Source organism: Quercus robur, chromosome 8 (genome assembly GCF_932294415.1).
Source record: "Quercus robur chromosome 8, dhQueRobu3.1, whole genome shotgun sequence".
NCBI lineage: Eukaryota > Viridiplantae > Streptophyta > Magnoliopsida > Fagales > Fagaceae > Quercus > Quercus robur.
The window spans coordinates 6,786,954-6,801,435 of NC_065541.1; the positions used below are offsets into that span (position 1 = coordinate 6,786,954).

Sequence of the window (14,482 nt, forward strand, 5' to 3'; positions counted from 1 at the left end):
TGACATTAGTCTTGTAAGCATTTTGTAGTAAAAATTGTAGTAAATTAACATTTTCAAAAAAAAAAAAATGATAAAAAATATTTTCGTTGGATGTGCTACCATCCGTTTGTTTTCTCCATGGAGTTTTAGAGTGTAAAAGTTCTTAATCTCCCAGAAGCTAAAAAATACACACACTTCTCTCAACAAAAAATATTGAAATTAAAAATAAAAAAAATCAATCAATCTCAAACCTTAATTTTTAAAATTGTTTTTGGTGCAAATTGCTGAAAATTTTGTCACTCTCCACTCAAAGCATATAATAGAGTTTTTTTTTTTTTTTAAATAATTTTTTTTAAAGCTTCTCTATAGCTGCTGCACTTCCAAACTTCTTCTCTGTTAAGCGTGAGTTCTGTTAAGTCCTTGTTTTTGTTGGCTTATTTGCATGCCAAATTTATTTGTATTTTCTTCTCAATTTTCATGTATTTGGGTTAATTTGTAATTGGGTAGAAGTACTTGAACCCTGACCACTATTGCTTTGAAGAGAAGGTAGCACTAATGAGATAGAGTGTAGCCCGTGATATGGACACATGATAGAAAAAGGAACAACCTTTTTCAGTGCATCTAATAAGCAACTCGTGACCAAGTCACGCCCGTGAGTTGCTTGAGAATTGATTCTAGTCTTGCATTCTTATCATTTAGCTAGTTCAATCCCAATCAACTCTACCCATTCCAATTAGCAAGAGCTGGTGAGAAAATCCCTAGAGATCTTTGAGAGTTTGTTAGAGCATTATTGAGTTCATCCATTTGAGAGAGAGAACTTATGTTCCTTCAGTGAATCTTTACCATTCTCTCTTACCATTTTCATGCCACGAGAGGAGATTTTCCAAACACTCCATATCACCTTTAAGTGATCTTTGGTTGAGTGGTTGGTGTTGGGAATCATTGGAGAGCAATACCATAATTCCAAGAGAACTTAGGGGCTTGCTACTTGCCACTCAACATGCGTACTCCGGAGACTAGGTGAAGAAATAGCTCAGGGAAGTGAGTTGCAAACAAGAGCTTGGAGGACTCGAATTCTAGGCTAGCTTTAGGCTTGAAAGGCCTATTGTAAATCTGCATTGCAACTATCCACTAGTGGAGGTTTGGCAGTGGTGCCACTGAGAGATTTTGACGCCAAGGACTTCAATTTTTATTTTCAAAAACACATTCGATGTTTTCTTGTGGTTTGCATTTCTTTACGTACCTCTACTTTATTAATTTAGTTGTGTAAAAACCTCATTTCGCAACTTACATTTAACCTCATTTCATCACAATGATCAATTCACATCTCAAGGGTAAAACTGATATTTTGACTGTTTGATTTCTAATTGTATTGCATTAAATAAATCTTCAAGTCACAATGATCAAAATCAAAGGTCATGAGCTTTAATTGGACCATTTAATTGAAAGATATCATTAAATCAGCTTTTAACGGTTAATGAGCATTTGCATGAATTAAGTCCCAACCACACGTGACTATTAACTCTTAATTTTGTTTTTTGAGAGAGTTTCAACCTATGAGGTCCGTTCCTAATGATAGCTGTTTATCATCAGATCAAGACACCAATCAAATTTTGGTATAGGCGGAAATTGAACTTCAAATCTCTTAATTCAAATTAAATTTAATAATGTCTCATAACACTATTGATTGAGGATATAATTTATCATGGATTTGTATACATATAATTTGATTTGGGGACAAAGTATTAATTAATTACTAAACTTTGGATTTAATTGATATAAATGTTAATTTATTTAATTGAATTAATTGGGAGTTAATTGGCTGAAGTTAAGGGCCAAGGAATGTTTGAAATAGTATAAATAGCCCTCTCTTCCGTCAAATTAATGGAAGATTCATTAAACTGTGAAATATTACCCTTTCAAGGTAAGAGAAGACGTCATCTTAGAGCAAAGCTAGCTTGCAAAGCAACCAAGGCAAGAGCGTGAAGTAGCTTTTCCCTAACCCAAGGTTCTGGCTAGGAGTCCTTTGAAGTCTGAGGTATGTTGTTGACAAGAATTGAGCGTAAGCACCATTCAAACACTTCAGGGCACAATATTTTGATCCAAAATGTAGCCTTCACCCAAGATGGCTCAATCAAGTACTTGTCTCCACTGCAAGTGCTATCCAAAATCGCCTTAGCACACCCTTTTGTTGTCTCAGCTGGCATCCAGTTAACTTGAACCTAACCAAGCATCACATTAAGAAAATGAAAAAAGATCCCATCATGGTTTTAAGAGAATAAGAATGGAAATGTACATACTACATAATAGATAAATTGGGAAGTAGAAATTACAAATAGTAGAGGTCATTACAAGTTGGACAAAGTTCAGCTATAAAATTGGTTATAAGTCAAAGTTACAACCTTACTCAATATCTTTTTATTGGAGGTGATTTTAACAAATCCACCATTGGATTACATTTTCTTTTTATATCCTCTATGCTCGAAAAATTTCTAGAAAATTAAAAATCAATAGCTATGTTATCAATCAATTGTTTAAATTGCAAGTTTTTGTAGCTTATAGATTATATAGTAAATGATATCTGATTGACACAAAATTTGACATGTGTATTAAGAGTATAAAGAACATACAATCTAACGATTGGATTTTGAAAATATATAGTGTGGGGGGTAAAAGACCAGTAGGCCCATGTCGATGTCTATATTGGGCCAAAGGCCTAGTCCAAGGGAAAAATCTCTCATCGGTCGTGGGGAGGAAAAGCCCCTCCTCGGCCACGGAGAGAGCCCTCCTCGGCACAGTGTAGCCGAGGATGGAGGAGGTAACCTGCCACCGGTAGTGACACTCCCTATCATCCCGCGGAGTGGGAAAAGTACTAAAGCAGAAAAGGACAACGAAAGTGTTTAAAGGAAAGGCTGTCATTATTGCATTCAGTGCCTTGTGCCTGACACGACCATACTTCTCTGTCCTCACAACCATTCCCAACAGCTGGAGGGGAGGGCTGATGGGACAAGTACCTACCCTAGGGACCCCATTTAGGAGGAAGAAAACTACTATAAAAAAGGAGTAAAGAGAGACAGGGGGGGCGAAGACCCCCCAACACGTAAGAGGGACCAGAAAGGGCTCCTAGACCTGTGCCGAGGACCAATTCTCCCAGATGAACTCAGTCCATCTCATCCTGATCGAGTGAAATACTATGATAACTTTTGTTCATGCACCAAAGCCTAGCTTTTTGGCCCACTCTCTACAAATTCATTGTACTGGGCTCGCTGGTCTAAGGCCCTACGCATCCTGGGCCGGACCAGAAAAATCGGACCCTACAATTGGCGTCGTCTGTGGGGGAGCTTGTGCGTTGGTGAATATGATGGTTAGTCACAGTCAAGCTCCTATCAACAAGAATCCCTGGAGAGGACCATTTTGGCAGTGGTGCGAGCTGCGCAAAAGCCCCCCATCATTTCCAGGAACACACCGCCATTATCATAGCTCAGCCTCCATTTTGGGGTCACGCTACAAAGTGTTCATTACTACGGGAGGATCGCTAGACAGCGTGGTTCAAGGGGCTTCGGACGTCAGATATGCGCCCCCATGCACTTGTCAAGGGGCTAACTCTTGAAACCCCTAATATTCAAGTTCGCTTAATTCCCTACAGACAAGAAAGCCAAGGGCTAAACCGAAATGTTTTGAAGTGCTAGACAGAACCAAGGTCTTGCATGCTCCTCGGACTCAAACCTATAGGGAAACTAGACACTCTAAGAACCTAAGTGCTAGACAAAACCAAGGTCTTGCGTGGTCCTTGGACTCAAACCTGTGGGGAAACTAGACACTCTAAGAGCCTAAATGCTAAACAAAACCAAGGTCTTGCATGGTTCTCGGATTCAAACCTATGGGGAAACTAGACACTCTAAGAGCCAAGTGCTAGACAGAACCAAGGTCTTGCATGGTCCTCGGACTCAAACCTATGGGGAAACTAGACACTCTAGGAGCCCAAGTGCTAGACAAAACCAAGGTCTTGCATGGTCCTCGGACTCAAACCTATGGGGAAACTAGATACTCTAAGAGCCAAGTGCTAGACAGAACTAAGGTCTTGCATGGTCCTCGGACTCAAACCTATGGGGAAACTAGACACTCTAAGAGCCAAGTGCTAGATAGAACCAAGGTCTTGCATGGTCCTCGGACTCAAACCTATGGGGAAACTAGACACTCTAAGAGCTCAAGTGCTAGACAGAACTAAGGTCTTGCATGGTCCTCGGACTCAAACCTATGGGAAAACTAGACACTTTAAGAGCCTAAGTGCTAGACAGAACTAAGGTCTTGCATGGTCCTCGGACTCAAACCTATGGGGAAACTAGACACTGCAATGGCCAAGTGCTAGACAGAACCAAGGTCTTGCATGGTCCTTGGACTCAAACCTATGGGGAAACTAGACACTCTAAGAGCCTAAGTGCTAGACAGAACCAAGGTCATGGTCCTCGGACTCAAACCTATGGGGAAACTAGACACTCTAAGAGCCTAAGTGCTAGACAGAACCAAAGTCTTGCATGCTCCTCGGACTCAAATCTATGGGAAAACTAGACACTCTAAGAGCCAAGTGGTAGACAGAACCAAGGTCTTGCATGCTCCTCAGACTCAAACCTATGGGGAAACTATACACTCTAACGGCCAAGTGCTAGACAGAACCAATGTTTTGCATGGTCCTTGGACTCAAACTTATGGGGAAACTAGACACTCTAAGAGCCAAGTGCTAGACAGAACTAAGGTCTTGCATGGTCTTTGGTCTCAAACCTATGGGGAAACTAGACACTCTAAGAGCCCAAGTGCTAGACAGAACCAAGGTCTTGCATGGTTCTTGGACTCAAACCTATGGGGAAACTAGACACTCTAAGAGCCAAGTGCTAGACAGAACCAAGGTCTTGCATGGTCTTCGGACTCAAACCTATGGGGAAACTAGACACTCTAAGAGCCCAAGTGCTAGACAGAACCAAGGTCTTACATGGTCCTCGGACTCAAACCTATGGGGAAACTAGACACTCTGAGAGCCAAGTGCTAGATAGAACCAAGGTCTTGTATGGTCCTCGGACTCAAACTTATGGGGAAACTAGACATTCTAAAAGCCCAAGTGCTAGATAGAACCAAGGTCTTGCATGGTCCTCGGACTCAAACCTATGGGAAAACTAGACACTCTAAGAGCCAAGTGCTAGACAGAACCAAGGTCTTGTATGGTCCTCAAACTCAAACCTGTGGGGAAACTAGACACTCTAAAAACCCAAGTGCTAGACAGAACCAAGGTCTTGCATGGTCCTCGGACTCAAATCTATGGGTAAACTAGACACTCTAAGAGCCAAGTGCTAGACAGAACCAAGGTCTTGCATGGTCCTCGGACTCAAACCTATGGGGAAACTAGACACTCTAAGAGCCCAAGTGCTAGACACTCTAACAGCCTAAGTGCTAGACAGAACCAAGGTCTTGCATGGTTCTCGGACTCAAACCTACGGGAAACTAGCAACTTCAAGAAAGGCCTAAGTCCTAGGCAGAATGGAGGTCTTGTATGGTCCTCGGCCCCCCGGCCTTATGGAAACTAACACACAATGGTACCTTTTTGAGTGTTTAGACTAGGTACAGTCATGCCTTGGTCCTCGAACCAGACACCTAAAACAAGTTAAAGCTACGAATATCATCGGAAACGCGGAAAAGAACCCTAGTACCTAGCGACCCCCTCGGACAGTTTATCTTAGATTACACGTCCTCAGGCAGTCACTCCGTTCGCAATACAGAACGTGCGGCTGTTATCTCGGTTAGTCTTATATAGTTAACCTGTTTAAAGTCGGCATTGTTGTGCCCGTGGGTTTCGATAAGTTCAAAGTAATAACTCTTTACCAACAAAGGCATCGGTTTTAAGTACGATTCGAAAGAAAAGACACCAGCACATTCATTCACAAAATAATTATTGCAGAAAAGGAAGGATACATAAAATGCGATAAAATCATTTTTTATTAGATAAAGAGATAGTACAATATACATAAAAGGGCTTAGACAAGCCTATATCATAAGCTAACTATAAAAAAAAGGGGGGGAGGGGAATACTCGGGAACGATAGATCCTTCAATTTTACTCTAACAGCGACTAAGCAAGTCTGGATGGCACCAGTGATGGAAGAGAGGAAGAAGCGGGGATGCCAAATCCCCATACCTGCTTTAGCAGCAATCGAGCGAGCACAGATGGTACTAGTGATGGGAAGTCCAAGCCCTCACGTGCATAACACACGGCGCCGGATGGAAGTCCCAGTGCTGTAGCACCAAAAATCTGATGCGACCTCCACCTGCTTCGGATTTTGGCTGACGAAAGAAGAGGCTCCTTTCTTGCCTTATCGAGGAGAAGAAATGTCTTGAGCCTTTGTCTCCCTTGCCCTGACCGGGCCATTCTGAATCTCGAAGACACCCAAGGCTTTTGAAGAGGGTATGGTTCCTTCACCCTCATCCTAGCCTTGACCATTTCACCTCCTAAAGCTTAGTCACACTAGTAATGGGGACTTTGGGAACAATTGAAGAGTTAGGAATCTGAAAAGCTCAAAGGGTCTGCAAATAAAGGGAAATGACCTCCCACCGTGCTTCTTATATAGGAGGCAAACCTGGTGGCAATCAATTCACCCAAATCTCCAAAAAGGAATTACAAGCGAAATAAATCTCGCTCAATTTCCAAAGTGGTCTTCAACCGTTGAATTTATGTCAACTCGTGAAGGGACCCTCATTAAAGCACGCCTCGCATATCGAAGCGACAGGGACGCGGCTGGGATAGATTAAACAAATGTCTCACAGCCAGGAATGCGCCTTAGACAAACGAAGAGGCTCTGGCCTTTAGTGGAGGGCCTGACGTGGCAAGCCAAGACAGAGGCCCGATATCACCAAAACCCTTCTCTCCGCCTGAGGAGCCGGATAGCAGGATTTTGAGGGGCTATTGTGGGGGGTAAAAGACCAGTAGGCCCATGTCGATGTCTATATTGGGCCAAAGGCCCAACCCAAGGTAAAAATCCCTCCTTGGTCACAGGGAGGAAAAACCCCTCCTCGGCCACGGAGAGAGCCTTCCTCGGCACAGTGTAGCCGAGGATGGAGGAGGTAACCTGCCATCGGTAGTGACACTCCCTATCATCCCGCGGAGCGGGAAAAATACTAGAGCAGAAAAGGACAACAAAAGTGTTTAAAAAAAAGGCTGCCATTATTGTATTCACTGCCTTATACCTGACACGGCCATACTTCTCTGTCCTCACAACCACTCCCAACAACTGGAGCAGAGGGCTGATGGGACAAGTACCTACCCTAGGGACCCCATTCAAGAGGAAGAAAACTACTATAAAAAGGGAGTAAAGAGAGACGGGGGGGGGGGGGGGGGGGCGAAGACCCCCTAACACATAAGAGGGACCAGAAAGGGCTCCCGGAACTGTGCCGAGGACCAATTCTCCCAGATGAACTCAGTCTATCTCATCCTGATCGAGTGAAACACCATGATAACTTTTGTTCATACGCCAAAGCCTAGCTTTTTGGTCCACTCTCTACAAATTCATTGTACCGAGCTCGCTGGTCTAAGGCCCCACGCATCCTGGGCCGGACCAGAAAAATCGGACCCTACATGTAGTAATTTTAATGATATTAAATAAGGTTGTAGCATTTTTTACTTAATAGGGTACAAAAAGGTTAGCACAATTTTTGTTAGAGAAATGCTATATCCATAACATTTTTACAATATTTTCACAACAAATCCTAAGTGGCAGGTTGTTACTAATTGTTAGGGGTGGCAATTTTTACTCATCCAGTAACCCATCCAAGAGTTAGGCATTTTTGGATATATACCACTGTAAGTTTCTTTAAAAAACCTTCTCTCCTCTCCCTTTGTGTGTGTGTTAAAAAATACTTAGTATTCTAAAAAAAAAAAAAAAAAAAAAAGACCCATCCATGCTCAAACTACTCATATACATATCTAGTGCCCTAGTGGGCCTCCACACAACAATGACAATCAAACCTTAGTTCCAAAATTTGAATTCGATTATGGATACTCAATAGACAAATTAAGGAGGTGTTTGGTACCACAACTTAAATAACAATTTTTAGTTTTTAAACAGCATTACACGTATTTCCACACACTATTTCCAAAAAATACAAACAATATTACTAGAACAACATTACCAAATGGACCCTAAGTGTTTCAAATGGAAACATTTAGGATTCAAATAATCATTTCTTAGTTGTATCTACTGATTTAAAAGAAGAGAAAAGAAAAGACATAGGTCAAAATTGAGTTGTGTATTTTGTCTAGTTAAAGAGGTACAATTCTAATGCATAAGATTTTATAGCTAGCACATCCACATGGTCGTTGGAACTTTTTTATAAGTTCCAACAAGCTTTGGTTCTGTTGGTACTGACTCGCAATAAAGGAGAGCTTATTTTGTCCCCTCCCTCACAATTAACCTTATCCAAAACAAGTTTTTTTTTTTTTAATCAGGAATCTTTATTGAAAGAGCTGGAGCCAGCAACAAAACAGAACCGCACAGCCCAAACCAGCAACAAAACAGTAAGGCTTCTTAAAAGGAAGACCAACAACAACAAACCAAAAGGAACCTCAACTAAGCTCCAGCCAGACAAGGCAACACAACCTACTAACCTGCAAAACCATAACAGAACTACAATACCCAAAAAAAAAAACCACTGATAAAAGCACAACTAAGACAAAGTACAACCAACACTCAATAGCAGATATCCAACAAAGCAAACAACAAACTACTTCAAAAAGCTTAAGGGAGGCCTAGGTAGCATCCTTAAGCTAAGTAGGGGTTCTCTGAAGAACAGAATCTGTGAATCCCCACCGACAGCAGAGTTTCTGATTAGTATCGTTACTAGGGAACATGGTACCCTATTCAACTCGATTCTTGACTGGCTTTCTGATAAGCCTCAAAATCTGATCTTCTATTTTAATCAATCCTTGAAAAATGATTGCATTTCTATGGCTCCAAATGTGGTAAAGAGCTGCACTAAGTCCCAGTTTACTACAAACAGATCTCAAGGAATTTCCTTTCCATTGATTCTCTGCCCATTCAACAATATTATCCCAATCATCCCTATGGATTCTTGGCAGCACCAATACTTAACCCTTTTCCAAATTCTACTAGAGAAATGGCACATAAAAAAGTAAATCAACTGCTAGTCCTCTGCTCACTAATCTTTCTTTTGTAGACAATCTGTTCTTTATTGCCAACCAAGATATAAAAGCACATCTAGGAATAGCTTGAGAGAACCATATAACTTTCCACCAAGCACTAGCAACAGAAAACACACCTGTTTTGGAAGGGATCCACCAAGCTGTATCTGCATCTCCAATTTCAATTAAAGGCAATTGACTCAGTAGAGTGTCTAGGCTCTCTGATCTAGTATACCCCCAGTTCCAATGGCCATCTTGTATTACACTAGCTAATTTAGAGTTAGCGAAGCTACCAGAGTCATATACTACTCTAAATCCAAAACAAGTAGTTATTGAGGAAAACTTGTTTCTTAGGGAAAGTTTGCCATAACATTACAATTTTTAAAAGATTTCAAACCCTCTTGTATGGGTTAACCAGCTCAATGCCTTAATATATATACAACGTACATTGGTAGGGTAAAGGATGAGCTAAGTTTGATAATTCACAATATACTTTTTTCTAAAGCCTACCTTTGGTAGAAATTCTTGTGTCATTTCTGACTCAATCACTCCTGGAGTCACAATTGTAATTCCAATATCCTGTCCAAATTCAGTCCTCAATGTCTCAAAAAAGGATACCTGGGCTGCTTTGCTTGCCTGAAACCATCACAGATTTACAAGCAATTGATAAGAAAGAAAATGTGGGAGTAACACGTATAAGGAGGTTTCTTACATTGTAGAAGCTCAATCCCGGAGTAGTAAACCATTGTGCAGCTGAAGCAATTACAACAATCTTCCCTTTGCTTTTTCTCAAGTGTGGAACTGCATAATGGGTGCTATGCACTGATCCCCAGAAATTTATATCCTAAAAATTATAAAGTTGGAGGTAGTTAATGGGTGCAGACAACATGCTGTTTTGCTAATCTGTCATATGAGAGAGATTTTAAACTTTAAGGTCTGCGTTTTGTTGCCAAAATTTTGTGTTTTTGGATGTGAATAGCCAGTGCGCTTTGAATTGAACCCCAATGCCGATTTCATTTTGACAAACACGTCAACACTAGTCACTTGGCCTATAAATGCAATAATAATTTACCTTATGGTATATTTTGAAGTTACCTCAAGGGACATTATCTAATAAACAATAGCTGCAACTTTGTTTTAAATTCGAATTACAATTACTATCACAAGCTAGTTACAAAAGTAGGACAAGAATGCAATCACGCATGCTGGTTTTATTACCATAACTGAAGCAATATCAGAGAAATGGGTGAAATCTTCAAACAAGCGTAATTGTAATACTACTCCAGCGTTGTTCACCAAATGATCCACTGTTCAAAAAATCCCACCAACCATAACACAAGTTACAATTTTTCCCCCACAAAAGCCATAGAAAAATCAAAGTATATCACACAATTTTCTTTATTAATAAGTTACACAGAGTTGGTAGGTCTTAAACTTAGATCTTATCATCTACCTTACTTTTACAAGGAAAGCACACGTCATTTGAGTTAAAAAAAATATTGTTGAAAACATATGGGTAAAAACTCTTTCACAGAGTACCGTATTGTGTTAAACACACTGAAAAAAACACCACCCAAAACATATATATCACACACTTACAATGTCCAAAGTGGTTCACTGTCTCATTAACAATCTGCTCACATTCTTCAACCTTGGAAACATCTGCACGTACCACAACAACCTCTGGGGATCCTAGCTAGCAGGCTTTATCAGCGACTGCCTGAAGACGGTCCTCCCTTCTTGCAACAAGGGCTAAACGAGCACCTCTCTTGGCATACTCATAAGCAACATGCTTCATAGTTCAAACTCCCAAAGTTAACATGTCATATTAATACTCTTAGGCATAAAGGAACTAGATATCTCAATCTATATATTAATATGGAAAATAAATGTGAGAATGAATGTAATTGTTGCTACATCAATAGCATAATATACCATCTTAACAACTACGAAAGATTAAAGCTTGGTGTTTATGCTTTATACACTAATTCTCATTTGATTAATTGAAAGGAAATAGAAGTTTTATTAATTTTAAAAGAGTTTGTAAAGTTAAAAAAAAAAACAATAAAAAAAATTTTGAAAAGTAAAAAATATAAAGAAAAAAAAAATTATTAACTTAAAGAAACAAAAATATATGAAAAAAAAATAATCTCCAAGGTTGGGGAAAAAAGTGGATAAAAATAGGAAGGATTAGAAAACCCTTTCCCTTTGGCTTCTGCCACTATCTATAATGATAAATGAAGGGGTTGATACAAACCTCGCCAATTCCTGAAGATGCTCCACTGATAAGTATAACTTTGCCAGACACATTTTCACTGTATACGGATCTTTTTAAGGACCAAAGAAACTTGAGAATAAGAAATGGTGGCATGAAGAAGAGTAACACGATGAGAGTTAAGGGAAGGAGTACAATGTTCAAGAACTTGTGAAGCAAATCCATAGCTTTTTTGCTACAACTACAATAAACAATGAGAAAGAGAGATACTTGAAGTCCAAAGAATTGTAAAGAAATAGGATTCAATCAGATAACGTGCATTAATTCTCAATATAACTGGCAGGGGGTGGAACTACCATAGTGCCCTTATGATAAGGTACATGTGAGAATGGACATAAGAGCGTTTGACATCCGTTTCAGCTTTCAGCTTTTATTTGTATGTATAGTTTTTTAAAACTTTTTTTTTTTTCCCACATTTTCTCACTTTTCTCCCTTTATTTCTTTTTTTTTTTTTTTTTTTTTTTTTTTTTTTTTTAAGGTACAAGTGTATTTTAGAATACTTTTTGCAATTTTTTTTTAGAAATAACTAAATAAGTTTGTGTATCTTACGATATACAATATTGTATATCATACGACGTATGATACTGAAAAATAAAAAATCGATTCATGATATGAATCATGTGTTGATAATTATGTGTACAATATAGTTGTACACATAATATTATTTCATAATATTACTATTCCAAGGTTGCCACTAATATTTTCCTCAAAAAAGAAAAAAGAAAAAAAAGGTTACCACTAATATTATATAACACAAATAAATAAACCTAATAGATTTTCATGACACTTTGTTATACCATATTAAATTATCAATTCATAATCAAATAATGTATAATTTTAATATCATTGTTACATAACATGTCATGAGTAAAGTAAAAAAAAAAAAAAAAAACATTTTTAATGAAAAAAAAAGGTGAGTAAAGTGGCCGAAAAAGAAGAAGAAAAGCAAATGCGTTTATAAAAAAATAAAAAAATAAAAAAGCTTTTTTTTTTTTTGAGGGAAAAAAAAAAAAAGCTTTGTTTACATATTGACTAAAATCATCATATCAGTTGAAATTTATCAAAATGAATTGGAATAGAATTGGCAATCACTTAATAATTTCCTCATTAATATTTTTTTTTAAATATATGCACCATACAACTCAACTTACAAACAATCTTACTACTACGCACTCTTGATGTTGTGGTTATTTTATAAGTATAAATGTTTGTGAGGTGCGAGAGGCATGAGTCAGGGTTCAAATCTCTAAGAGGAAACTTCACATACATATACAAAAGAAAGAGAATTCAATTAACGTACTTTGGGATCAACTGCATGTGATGTGAGAATGATGTTGTACATGTGAAAATGTGGCTTGAATTAAGCCTATTCGGCTAGCTACAACCTAATATTTGTTTCATGCTGGGCAATATTATATTAAAGTGCCGTTTTGGAATTTAATGATGAAATAAAATTTGCGGCCTATTTTGTCAAATCTGGCACTCATATATACATATTGTTTCGGCTAGATTGCTGTGTGAATGGTGAGTGTTGGGACCAATTTAGACCCTAGATTTATTTTAAAGCGGAATTAATCAACTTTAACGAATTAATTGCTATGAATTTAGATTGATTTCAAGATTAATTACCACTGTGTAACATACACTATTTAGTAAAGGTTTTTTTTTTTTTTTTTTTTTTTTTAATGATATTTTTTTGGTTATGTTAGGTGATCTGGGATTTTTTTTTTCTTCTGATTAGCCTTTAGGTAGTTTGGGCCGGGATGGGTGTTTTGGTTGTATTATGTTTGGACTTTGGAGGGACCACGGGCCCAATGGTTGGGTCAAGTGATTAATTTCCTTTGGGTTATTTGGACCAATTTAGATATTATTGGGTTCTTGGGACTAATAAAAAAACTTTGAGACGGTTAAACATTTTAGGCCCAGACTCTAAAATATGAAAATTTCTATATACCATTTTAGTGGGTCTAGGTCTACCCCATGTGCGCAGTTTTTTTTTTTTGATAGGGAATGCATAAACATTTCATTACTAAGAGAACATAAATTTTACATCATGGATGAGGGATTGCTTAGCAAAGCAAGGATTCTCTTCAACCCATACAATGTCATTAACAATGCTATAAGCATTTTTTGCTACCAAGTGGGCCAGCATATTCCCTTGCCTCAATCTCCCTCCAACACAACTGCAGAACAGCCACGGCTCAGGGCAAACATAATTCCAGCCTCAAAAGCTTTTGATTTAACCTCAAGGGGACCGAGAGGGGCATCCAGTTTTTTGCACAAAGCCGCTGCAACAGTTCCCAAGCTGTCACGGATTACAACCCCGACCCCTGTTGAGCCTAAATCCTTGAAAGTTGCTGCATCGACATTCACTTTGAACAATCTCGGAGGAGGAGGAGACCAATACCTCGGCTAGATAGCAAAGTTGGAGTGCCTATCACCCTCATTAACCGCACTGAACTCAGCCCAGTGCTGCATTGCCTTAAACACCAGCTGCTTACCAGAACGCAGCACACCATTGAGGCGCCATTCATTTCGTCTGTGCCAAACCTTTCAAGCTATCATAACCAGACGAGAAACACAATCCACACTCACATTTTCGCACACCAGCAACTACCATAGAATATCCATAAAAGAGATATCTCTTCTATCTAAGCTTAGGGCCAATTTAGAGCACTCCCACATCTTTTGAGCTTTTGGACAGCCCCATAAAGCGTGACCAGTGGTTTCGGGCATCACCTTACACCAGTCACATGATTCATTTGCCAATACCTTCCTTCTCTTTAGGTTTACTTTTATGGGTAACGCTTCTCTACAGGCTCTCCATGCAAAATGCTTAACCTTATAGGGAATAGGGAGCCTCCAGAGACTTTTCCAAAACCTTCTTAATAGGCTACAATCCGAGACACTCCCTCTAGTACCCAAGGAAGAAATCCTCACAGCCAAGTGATAAGCACTTTTGACAGTGAATTTACCATTAGCCGTTTCAGCCCACACCAATTTATCTGGAGGGGAGCGGACACTCAGAGGGATACTTTTGACTACTTT

At 39.1% G+C, this 14,482-nt stretch overlaps 1 pseudogene; it reads right to left on the reverse strand.

Annotated features, from left to right (window-relative positions):
- Positions 1 to 1,666: 1,666 nt before the first annotated feature.
- Positions 1,667 to 11,639, reverse strand: LOC126694368 (11-beta-hydroxysteroid dehydrogenase A-like; annotated as a pseudogene).
- Between the last annotated feature and the right edge of the window lie 2,843 nt (positions 11,640 to 14,482).